This window comes from Sarcophilus harrisii, chromosome 3 (genome assembly GCF_902635505.1).
Source record: "Sarcophilus harrisii chromosome 3, mSarHar1.11, whole genome shotgun sequence".
In the NCBI taxonomy this organism is placed as follows: Eukaryota; Metazoa; Chordata; class Mammalia; order Dasyuromorphia; family Dasyuridae; genus Sarcophilus; species Sarcophilus harrisii.
Window position 1 is genome coordinate 504,473,796 of NC_045428.1, and position 12,866 is coordinate 504,486,661.

The 12,866-nt window shown below is 38.3% G+C and overlaps 1 protein-coding gene across 5 annotated transcripts in view; it reads right to left on the reverse strand.

The window, feature by feature from the left end:
* Positions 1-12,866, reverse strand: part of TENM4 (teneurin transmembrane protein 4) — a 1,164,499-nt gene that overhangs the window by 133,366 nt on the left and 1,018,267 nt on the right. The gene's annotated exons all lie outside the window — the stretch shown is intronic.

Consider the following 12,866-nt stretch of genomic DNA (forward strand, 5'->3'; position numbering starts at 1 on the left):
GGGGGCATTGATGATCCTGGCATGTAACTAGAGACAGATGACTAAGAGAATAAAGGGATGCAAGATCTTATGCCACTAGGAGGAATAACTGAAGGAAGTGGGGATGTCTAAGCAGACTTGGAAGGGATCTTACTCTATTGAAACATCAAACAATCAATGATAAATCAATTTATTATCTGGAAGATTTTCATGAAAAGAGAACTGAGTTAAACTTGTCCTCTTGGGATCTCATCGGAAGGACTAAAATCAATGTTTAGAATTTATGGGGGAGGCAGATTTTGGCTCAAGAGAAAGAAAATTTTCTGAACAATAAAATGGAATTGACTATTTATGGTGATTTATATTTATAGTGTTTTCCTTATAATTCTAAGTATTAGGGGAAAATTGAAGAATACTTGCTGGTGATGTTAAAGAATTAATGATTTCTATAGGAGTTGGATTAGCTAATCTCTAAGAGTGCTCAGAAATCTAAAATTTTCATAATCCCATAATATAGTTATATGTTAATAATAACAACTAGATTTTGTATGTAGAATTTGTATTTTTTTAAATTTTGCAAAATGCCTTACAAATATTGTCTAATTTGATCCTCACAATAATCCTGGGAGGTAGGTGCTGTTATTACCACTGCCCCACTGCCCCACCCCTTTTAACAGAAGAAAAAAAACAGAGGCATATAGGGTTAAGTGCTTTGCCCAGGGTCACACCACTAGTAAGTGTCTGGGGCTGGATTTTAACTGAGTCTTCTTAAATTCATCCCTATCCACTGGACTGTGAATTATTAGAATAATGACTAGTTAGTTACTAGAATAAAAATAAATACTAAAATAATTATTAGATAAGTAATCTTTTTTTTAAAGGAGCTAGGATATGAAATAATATTAAGAACTAAATATATTTTATTTGCTAGATTGTTATTTGTGATTGCTTGATTAATCTAGCTTTCTGAAGCCTGAGAAAAGTTATTACAGACTTCTGCTTAGGATCTGAAACTTCTGTTGGTTATTCTCATCCTGGAGCAGCTACTTTGGGGATTCTACAGGATAGTTTGTACTTTACAGTCCCTTTAAATATCAAAATTTTTTACTTAATAAGTATCCCAATGACTCTAGCTAGGATTCTGTTTATGTGTCTTAACAGAAATTCTTTGTGAGTTTCTTAAAAAAAATTGTTCGCAAAGTCTCAATATGACATGGCTCTCTGTGTCTTTCAATCAGAAAATTTCCTTACCAATCGTTTCTTTCTCACCCTTTGTTTTTTTATTCACTTGTCTAGAACACTTGTCTTTTCCTTCTCTATTTCTATTGATCCATCAAGATTTAGCTTCTGATGAAGTCTTCCTAGATCCCTCTAACAGGAAGTGATCTTTCCATATTCTGTATGATCTTTCTCTCAAGTCTCACCTTTCATATTCTGCCTTGTATGCTAATTCACTGTACATTCATCACATTCCCCCCAACTCCCACCTTCATAAACATGAGGTTGATGAGGGCCAGGCCCTTATCTATTTTATTCATCTTTGTATTCCCCTCTAGAGTCCATAAAATGGCTTTGATGTAGGAGGAATTTAGTACCTGTCTATTAAATGAATGAACAAGTAACCTATTTTCTTAGCTGTTTTTCACAAAGCAGGTAGGGATCATTCATACACACACACACACACACACACATACACACAAACATACACACACACACACACACACACACACACACACGGCCCAATGAAGCTTCAGCTATAGGAACATGGTATACATCCACCACTCTGCTCTCTAAATTATTTTCATGCTGTAGCTCAGCCAAGATTACAGCTTCAGCTGAGATGAAATCACCCATGTGCCATGCACGTTCCAGAGGCTGACCACAACCTGCTCCCTCCTCCTGGCTCTGTCTGTGCAGAAGCCCTCAGTGGGACCAAGGCACAGAGGCCAGGAGACAAGAAGGTACTTGGGTTTTCTGTAAAATTGGCATCTGTGCATTTCAGCATGAGGTATCCACTCCCCTTTTCTCCAGAGAACAGTTCAGTAAATGTATGAGGTTATATGCAGCAAATAGACAAGACAGCTTGGAGATGCAGCATGCCTTCCTGAGTTAAATGGGGATCTGGACATTCTAATTTATGGCTTCTATTCTCAGGGACTCATCCTTCTTCTACATATGATCCTTATGCATATCACTTAATCCCTCTGGGAATCATTTTTTAAAAAATAGTGCTGCTGTTCACAGACTGTTACAGCTGGAAGGAACTTGAAACACAGGATGTTAGAACACCAAACAGTGTCAGAGCTGGAAGGGATCTGGGAACAGATACCCCTGGACCCTTAGAGTAGAAAAGGACCTTGAACATCACTTACTTCAAAGACTCCCAGATGCTCCAAGCTTATCTACCCCAACCTGTCACCCTCCTCTACAGTTATAACTAAAAGATCTCCAAGGAAGATCTCTTGTCCAAGGTCACCCAGGAAATTAGTGGGAAAGGAAGAGCTTTTCTACTTTTGTAATGGTACTTCAAAAAGTTCGGAAAGTGCTCTCTCCACTTTGTGAGGAAAGTAGTTTAAGATCCCCATTTTACAGTTGAGAATACTGAGGCTTACAAAGATTATGGAGGCAGCCATTGAAATAGCTGGGATTTAAACAGATATCTGAAATCCCTTGCAGTGGGAAAGAGTAGGAAGAGCTTGATGAAGGAGGCAGCAAGGACATGGAAATGGATGGACAGATTTCAATAGATGGAGATAAGGAGGAAGACAATCCAAATACAGGGAATTGTACCTTTATCTCATCACATAACCACATTAAATGTTAGAGACAAGTGATTTCAAACTTGTTTCTTTCCCATCTCATATCTGTTCCCTCAAATAGGCAGTCTGATGCCTAGACTGATCTTAAATGGGGAGTGGGAAAGGGTGGTTTCTGAAGCCCTTTTCAACTCTATTTCTGTTCTGTTTTCTAATTTTTTTTTGTATTCTCAAGTCCTTTCCAACTCTAACAAACACAGGATTATAGAATTAAAGAACTGAGGTGGGAAGGGATTTCACAGTCCATCTAATCAAACACCTTTCTACAAATGAAGAAACTTAAGGTCTGTAGATATTGAGTGCCAAGCTCAAGGTCATACACATGCAGACAGAAGAAGGGTATATTCACAAGTCTTGTCACTGCACTCCCATTATTCTTTCTACTAATGTCCTAATATTTAACATTCTACAGTCCCTTTAGTGCTTACATTTCTAAGATTAAATCACTGGTGGTTAGAACGTCCAGTTCTTTGTTGACTGACTGGTAAACCACAGAAAATGATACATACCTCTGCAAATCATCCCCTAAAAATCTCCAAAACTCATTTGTTGGCTTATGAGGGACCAATTATCATCCCCCAAGGTGAAAGGAATACTTCCAACATTCTCTGCCCGGGCCATTTGGAGCCCTTGGCAGTGGGAGGAATCACAATTTTCAGAAAGGCCCACAGAACTGGTTTCCTGAGACTGATTCTGAGGTAACCGAGAGCAGTCCAAGAGCTAATAAAATTTCAAATTAGCCGTGACTTTTCACGGCCTTTCAATTGTGCCAGCTGATTTAATGGTCAGCTTCTAAGTCTGCTGCAATTGAATGATGGCCCCTTGCCGCAGAATCATGGAGGGGGCCAGAAAACCTGTCTTGCCTGCATCAATACTCAGATGCAAATTGCTTTTAGCTCCAGCTATAATTACGTGTTTAAGTAATGTCTGACAGGTGCTGGTTGAAAGAAAGCGTGCTGGACATGAGGGCCAGGGGAGAAGATGGGATCATATTTAAGCAAGGTGGTATCTTCCCAGTCTTGGGACACAAAGTAGTTGCCAGGACCCAGTTTAATTTTGGAAGGAAGCATCATCAAGATCAAAGAATTCTGAACTGGAAGGAAGTCTGGCAACAATCTATTCCAACTCTTTCAATTTATAGAAAAGGAAACTGAGACCCAAGGAGGCAGACTTCTGAGAAATGACCCAAGTCCAGGGGACAGGATATGAAGCACCACCCCACTCCAACTCCTAGCATAAAGGTGATGAACTTAAAATACAAGAATGTATCTTTGAATGCAGCCAGTGCCAGGATTTATTTTACCAGATCATGTATAATTGTTATCGATGTTTTATCTGTTTCTGATTTTTATTTGTTCAGTTGGGGAGAGGTGGAATAAAAAAGATATAATACCTGCCTAGAAAAAGAAATAATTAACTTTTAAAAGGGGCATCTCATTGTAAATCATGGTTATTTTTGTCTCTCTTGCCCAAGTTACAACAGCACAGCAGGCAATTAAATGAAGACCATGTAAGCATGTAGCTGGTACCTATTTTTATTATATTAGGTTGCTTCATATTTTTGAATCCAAGAGCCTCCCCATAGTTAAAGAAAACTAATTCCAGAATTTGGTCCCCCATGCAGACCCTTTTTCATTTGCAAAGTTCTACAAACCATCCAGATTTCTCCAGGTTATAATCTCAAGGATACACACACACACACACACACACACACACACACACACACACACAACTGATATGTATTGGGTACTATACATGGTAGTGGGCTGGATTCTAGAAAAAGAAGGGGGTTCAAAATCACCAACCTTATCTGGGCTTTTGTCTGCCAGGATTACTGAAGTAGAGACCTTACTTGATATCCTTGCCTCTAAGCCCTCTCCCTCCCAATCTACCCTGTGTCTCTCATGTATCTTATGTAAACCTCTTAACACATCACTCTTCAGCTCAGAAATCTTCTTATCTATCAGGAAAAAAAATCCCAGCTTTCTGCCTTACATCCAAGACCCTTCAGAATGTGGTATCCCCTTGTCTTTCCAAACTAAGCTCATTCCACTCATCTTTGTGTATTTTATCATCCAAACAAATCTCTATCTTTCCTGAGCTTTTTCCAAGTCTCAGTCTGGAATGTCTTCCTCTCTCTTCTCACTCCCCATCCCCTACTGCTGAAACTTTACTTGTCCTTCAAGACTAAGCCCAAAGGCCAACTCTTCCAGGAAGCTTTTCTTTTGCCTCCGCTGTAGAAAATGATCTTTCCTTTCTCTGATTTAGCATAGTAATATTAAAAAAAAATCCCTAACTTGACTTTGTTTTATTTTGTCTTGCAGTTTTATAAGCCACAGGCAGGCAACCAACATTTATTAAGTGCTTACTATGTGAGAGTACTTGTTCATTTAATAAATATTTATTGAATGCATAATGGATCATCAAGGTGGTATATAGATAAAGCACTGAGCTTGGAGTCAAGAAGGCCTGAGTTAAAATCCAGCCTTAGATACTTACTTGTTGTGTGACTCTAGCTAAGTTATTAAACTGCTATCTACCTCAGTTTCTTCATCTGTAAATTAGAAAAAATAATAGCATCTAACTCACAGGTGGCCATAATAGTTAAATAAGATAAAATACGCAAAAGCTTTGAAATTATTAAAGTGCTACATTTGTTGTTTTCAACAGTTATTCTTAGTCATGTCCAACTCTTTGGGGTTTTCTTGGCAAAGGTAATGGAGTAGTTTGCCATTTCCTTTTCCAGTTCATTTTACAATTGAGGAAACCGAGGCAAACAGGGTTGAGTGACTTGCCCAGGGTCACACAGCAGTGTCTGATGTTGGATTTGATACTGACTCCAGGACTGAAGCTCTATACTGTATCACCTAACTGACCCCAAATGTTATTGGAATGCTAACTATCAAGTACTAGGTCCAGTAGGGAGAGAAGATAACCACAGACAACTATAATGAACAATACTTAATGATGAGTTCCCTAGAGTGTGGCAAAACAAAGTACTGTTTGTGTTCTGTGGGGGAAGGTGGATAATAAAAGGCAGCATCAGGGAAAGTTTCATGGACAAGGTGACACTTGGGGTGTTATTAGTTTTAATATATTAACTAATACAATGGAAATCTTAAGTATAAAGAAAAATGTAATTAACATCATGGACAAGAGGAATAAGAATAAGAAAAACTGATAGTACTGAATTTGGAGTCAACTGTAAGCTTCTTGAGGCAGGGACTATCTTTTGCCTATTTTTGTATCTCTGAAACTTAGTATAGTGGCTGATATACAACAAATGTTCATTTATTGATTAAATGATTGAGTCAGAGGTTCTGGGTTCAAATCATAGCTCTGTCACTTACATTTGTAGCATTTGCTAGACCACCCTGGCAAGTCACTTTGTCACTGACGGCTTTAATTTCCTCATCTATAAATGAAACAAAGTGACTAAATAACCTCCATTGTTGTTGTCTGTTTGTCCTTGGTTCTGGAAGGAGACCATGATGTCAGGGAGGTGATACCATGACATGTAGATGAATTGGATTTAAGTGAGGGAGGCTGTACAAGGTCACCTGCCTCACTTTCCCTTCCAGAGTCATCTGGATCCAGTAACCAAATATAGATCAGGAAGACTGGAGATGGCTCTGGATTTAATGGGAGAACTTGGCTTTTTTAAGGTAAGATCTTCAAAGGTCTCAGTTTGATCTTTAAGAATTCTATTAACACTATGATCCCAAGATCCTAAGCCTTCATGGAGGAGGTAACATTTGAGCTAGGTTATAAAGGAAATGATTCTTCCCTCAACTCCAAATAGCTTTGTAACTTTTTTGGGGAAAAAGAACTTCTTAATTCATACTTTCCTTGCCTTGGAGTGTCTCTCCACCTTATTTAAAGACCTTCACAATTTTCTCTTCCTAAGTAGGGAAGACAGAAGAGATGGAGGATAATGGGAATTTCTTCCCAGAAGATTGGGGATTGCTTTTTTTTTTTTTTTTTTGCTAAGGCAATTAGGGTTAAGTGACTTTCCCAGGATCACACAGCTAGGAAGTGTTAAGTCAGGTCCTTCTGACTTCAAGACTGATGCTCTGTTGTGATGCACTGTTCCACCCAGCTGCCCCTGGATTGCTTCTTTTTAAAATAAAATTTGTATGCTCAGCTTCCAGCAAAATTCCTGGTACTTAAGAAAGGTAACATGAGTTATTTAATAAGGCTTGTTGATTGATTCTAAAGTGGAAGGTCAGTATCTTGGTGTGTCTATGTGTGTGAGAATATGTATGTGTGAGTTATATTTCTGGCTCTCATTTCTATGTACAATCTAATCATAGGATTGTATTCATTCATTCATAAGCATCCATTCACAGAATCACAGACATTATTTAATTCAGTCATCCCATTTTAGAGAGGAGAAAAACAAGACCCATTAAGTAGAAGGCACTTGCCCATGGTCACACAACTATTAAGAGGCAAAATTTCTGACTCAAATTCAAAGCTCTTTATGCATACTGATGCTTATTATACTCAAGGTCATCTGTTAGATACTTCAACAAATATGAATATGAGAAAGCGTTTTCCCTAAGGGAACTTACACTCCAGGAGGGATTATATGTTTTGAATCAAAATTGGCTCCATCATCCATCCTGTGACCTTGGGCAAATAATTTAATCTTTCTGAATCCTAGCTTCCCCATCTATAAAATTAGACAATGCTACACCACCTGCCCCACAGGGCTGATAATCCAGATAAATCCTGTTTATATGGCACTTAAAGAGCTGACAAAGAACTTTCAGATATATGATACAGGGCAGACTGAGTAATCTGTGGATTGTTCCAGATTTTCTTCTTCCTGCCCACATTTAAGACATTTTCACTGCTTATTAGTATCTTTGCTATGGACAGTAACCACATGTGCAAAATAACACACATGGAAATAGTTTGGGCCTGTTGAGAGTGACATACAGGAATTCTGGGGGACAATGGGTGAGCTTGAGACAAACCCAGATGTGGTCACCTATACTGCCTGTTACTTCTGACCACTGAAATCTTTTGAGGTCAGAGTTGGGTGCCATGAAAACTTCCCTAAATCCTCTCAGTTAAAAATATTATTCTAACATTTTTTCTAGACCTTGCCTTTATCCTTAGTATATTCCACTTCTAAGCATATATTAAAGGGAATGAAAATATTTGGACTGAGAAAGAGAAGCCTCAGCCAGGGTGTAACAGCTGCCTTCTACCATTTGAAAAGTTGTCATGAGAAAAAGGGATTTTACTAGTTTGGCCCCAGAGTACAGGATGTGGGGATGGAGAAAGGGGAAAGGATGAAGGGGGGTATTGAAGAGAAGAAGATTTTTGGCTCAGAAAGAATGATAAACACCCAAGACTCATGAGGTAGTAATCTCTCCATTGCTGGAGGTTTAGAACATAAGATTTGATGACATCTTCATAGGGATATTGTAGAGATGACAAGCTACCATTTAGTCTAAAAGACTGGTCCTTTGGAATAATATCAACTCTATTTCTGTGTATGCTGGATTCCCACTATTAGATTTTTGAAAGAGACTTTTATGGGACACAAGGTTGTATTGGAGGAGAGTCCTTAAGATACCACTCCATTGTGAGGAAACAGAAATCCCAGTAATATTGTTGATGTGACATCTGAGATGGCCACGTCCAGGAAACAGCAAATCAAGTCAAGTCAACAAGTACTGATTCAGTGCTTTAGATAGCACAGGTACTGAATTATGTGCTAGGCTTTACAAATACAAGCCAAGAAGAGACAGTGGTTGGCCCAAACCTATTTACATGATTGTCCACTTCCTAATCCTCTGCCTTAAAAATTGATGATTAAGCTCAATTTGGGATGAGTTCTCTATAATCAATCTGAAGAATTGTCTGATAATCAGAGAGTATAATTCTTTCTATTCCTTATACTACCCTTTGCTCACCATCCTCCTTAAAAGGAGGGCTGGCTATTTATTCAGTGTTGTCTGAGGAGTCTGTGGCATAATAGGAGCAGATTCACAAATAATTATGAAAAATGGGGCCTAGGATGGAGGAGATACATCTTGTGGGGAATGCATACATTAGGAAGTTGGCACAGGCAGCTAAAGAGTCTAAAAGTCATAAATAGGTCTTGATTATATGTTGGATTTGCTTTTAAGATATTTCCTTGGTGGGTGTAAGCTGAATATGAATGATAGTAGCTATTGACCTTTATATGACAAGCTCTCTAAAACCTTGAAGGAATAGCAACTAATGTATTTGCTGTTTTTCTAGGAGGCTGAATTAGGCAAGTTACTTTCTTGCCCCTCTGTTTCCTTCTCTTTTTTCCCCTCTCACTTGAGGCAATTCAATTAAAAAACACAGGTGACTGTGGAAGGAAAAATCAAAGCAGCTGCAACAAGGTGATGTGTGAGGTGAGCTCTGAAAGAACTTCTGTGGGAGATTTCATCACCGGCAGGGTCTAGTCGGCATTTCCCTTCTGGCCCCTGGAACAGAGTGACTTCACTAACATTTGTTTTATTCCACTTGGTCACAAACTCTATTCTTTCAAGAGACACAATCTCCAGTACTCAGAGTACACTCAGAGGCCATCTGGTCCAACTTGGAACCAAACAGCCAGCCAATCTGCAACAGTTCAATACAAGGATTTGTGTTTTCGATATACGTACTTACACACTTTTTTGCCTTTTCCATTAAAGCATTATCTCCTTTAGAGACAGAACAGCTTCACTTACTTTATTTGTACTCCCAGCACCTAGCACAGTGCCTGGCATAGAACTGGTGCTTAATAAATGTTTGTCGATTTGCTGTTATTTGTTACCCTGCACTTGAATTTCTTTGCCTATTGGGGAAGTCCACTCCAATTTTAGATATCTTTAATCGAAAATTTTCCATATATTGAGTCTATGTCTGTTTCTCTCTAACTTCTACCAAAGGGAATATCCTTTAGTTCTATCCCTGAATCAAGTAGAAGTTGAATTTCCCTCACATGCAACAAATTTCAATGTATGAGGACAAATGTCATGTCTCCTCTTCCATCCCAATCTTCTTTCCCTCAATCATTTCTCGTGTGACATGGCCTCCATCTCCCCCACTTCTCATTTCTTTCTGGAAGTACTCTTGTTTATCAATGCCCTTCCCAGAATATGATACCCTAGAGTACTCCAGATGTGGGTTAATTAGAATGGAACTGGCCAAGAACAACAACAACAAAGAATACAGGAAAGTACCTTAAAACCAAGAATGTAAGAAGACAGAACATACAATGTCAGAGGTTCCAAAGAACTTTAAACATCACCTTAATCCAAGTCGCTCATTTGACACATAGAACATCTGAAGCTGGAGAGGTGAACTGATTTGCCCAAGTTCTAAGGGTGGTAAATAGCAAATGTACTCAAGTCTTTAGATTATGAGCTTCTGTTCCTTTGCTATTGCCCTCTGGCCTCAGCTCCCACCCAATTCAGTTTCTCGGGGGTATTAGGAAAATGAAGACAAAACTCTGAGATACTATTCAAATATTTAGCCATAGCCACATGTGATGGCTTTCACTTAGCTTTGTTCTTATGCCAAAGATACAGAGACATTAGAGAATATGAGACCTTAGGAAGTGACCAACTTTAACTCGCTTATCTTACAGAGGAAGAAATATGATTTGACTCAGATTACACGGTTAATTAGTGACAGAGCCAGGACTTGAAACCACGTTTGCTGCCCCCAAATCTAGAGCTCCTTCCCTATGCTATACTTGGATCTCAATAAATACCTTTTGGTTGGTGTAGAAGGCTCATAAATTTAGCTAGTGCATTATGAATTCATTTTTTTGGCTTCAGGAAATCTGAAAACATACCTGCTGTGACCCATGAGAAAATGGGAGATTACTCATTTCCTCATTAAGAAAAGATTGTGAAGAGTTTGGAAGTTAACTGAAAGAAGAGAATAATAGGCCTTTTCATGTTTGCCTCCCATCAAAAAGACTCACTTTTAGAGGTAATGTATCCCTGCCATTCTACAGCAGAGGAAAAAGACCCGGAGAAAGAGAAAGTGGCTTCTATATAATCAGATAGCCAACAGAAAATTCAGGCTTCAAACCCAAGACCCTAGTCCAATATCTCATGCTACCTCTTTTCAGAAAAGAATTGTATAAAACCTGATAGAGCTTTAATAACAAAAAACTAATGAAAACAAACATTTCTACTCTATAGCTTTTTGGATGGCCAGGGGAGAAGTGGGGAAGGAAGGGAACAGTGCTTCTTCCTTCGGCCAGTGCTATCAATTGACACATCCTTTCAAACTATAAAGATATAAAGGCTTGGCCAAAAAGGCTCCATTAAAGACCTAACAACATCATTTTATAAGATTTCAGGGTACACATAGGGAACTGAAAAGAATCTTCAAAATTATCCAACTGGGGTTCATATCTTTTAAACAACATTTTGGTAACTGAATTTCAATATAATGGACTTCCTTTGTAATGCTATGTTTTATTCTATGCATTTAGATGCATTGTTGTGGAAGGGATTCACAGGTTCATCAGATTGCCAAAGGAGTCTATGACACAAGAAAGAAGTAAGAATTCCTGCTCTCTCTTCCACCCCAAATCAGGTCTCTGCTGAAAACACTGTCATTTCTTAACGGGCATTTCTTTACCAACATCTTTTAATCAGGGACACAGAGCCCAAAACAAATCTATTCATCCAGATAGTGAAACCCTTTTTGAAGGCTTTTCCAGCATATAGATCTGGAAGGATGACACTTGAAGGGAGACACACTTCAGTTAGGTTTGGAGGTTAAGAAGCTTCAAGAAACCTGACCTTCATTCCTAACAGAATCCAATTTAATCCAAAAAAAGCAATGTAGCCACGAAGGAGACTGACAGTTTCAACACCTGGTTGATGTGACTGTTAGCAGAAAAATTTCTTTGGGAAAATCAAATTTCCTAAAATGAAGACTTTTCAAAAATGTGGAAAATGATGCTCTATCATTTCAAGTCTTGGAGTAGAAACTGTATGACCAGCTGTTGGGATGTTGTAAAAAAGGATTCATAACTTTGGTGGGGATTGGACTACATGACCTTTGAGGGGGAAAGGAAATAAGCATTTATTTTTGTTCAGTTGTTTCATTTGTGTGCAACTCTCCATGACCCCAGTTTGGTTTTCTGAGCAAAAATATTGGAGTGGTTTGCCATTTCCTTCTCCAGCTCATTATACAGATGAGGAAACTGAGGCAAACTTATTTAAATGACTTACCCAGGATCACATAATTAGAAAGTGTTTGAGTCCAGATTTCAAATCAAGAAGATGAATCTTACTGGTTCCAAACTCTCTTTAACCACATTACCACCCAGTTTTAATATTCTACATTCTAAAATCCTTTTTAGTTTTAATGCTCTAGTTTTAAGATTTCTTTTAGTTCTAAGAGTTTATGTTCTAACATACTTTCTAGTTCTATAATTCTAAGTTCCAATTTTCTTTGTTAGCTAGTTCTTTCTAGGTCTGATTTTCTCTATTCTAACATTTTGTGTTCTAAACTCTTTCAACTAAGATGTTTTCTCACTTTAACATTCCATATTCTTTTATTCTCTTCTAACTTTCCATGTTCCATAGTCTCTCTCTCTAGGTCTAATATTCTATATTCTATATTTTTTCTATGGTCTAAGTTATCTTCTAGCCCTGACAATTTGTGTTCTTGGATTGTAGGATGTTTCAAGGGCCCCCTCAATTTTAAGACTCTATTAGTCGGAGCAATAATTTATGGCAGAAAAGTATACTCATTTCATTTTTACTGTGTTTAGACCTCACAGGAAAAGGGAGTTTGGCAAAATTAGCCTGCAAGTCTATTTTGTCATAGGGATTGCAAAATGAATCAATTAGTCTCTTTGCAACCCTAATTCTTTTCAAAGTTGTCTATGCATGATAGCCCACTCCACAGGTGGGCTGCAGCAAGACAGACTCATCCAGCAATTGTGGGGACTTCTGAAATAGAACCATTGCATAATGCATAACTATGTCAGGAGGGTCACTCTGGGGAGCACAGCTTCCTCTGAATACACATTTTGTAGAAGTTTTTTACCATTCTCCATAATAA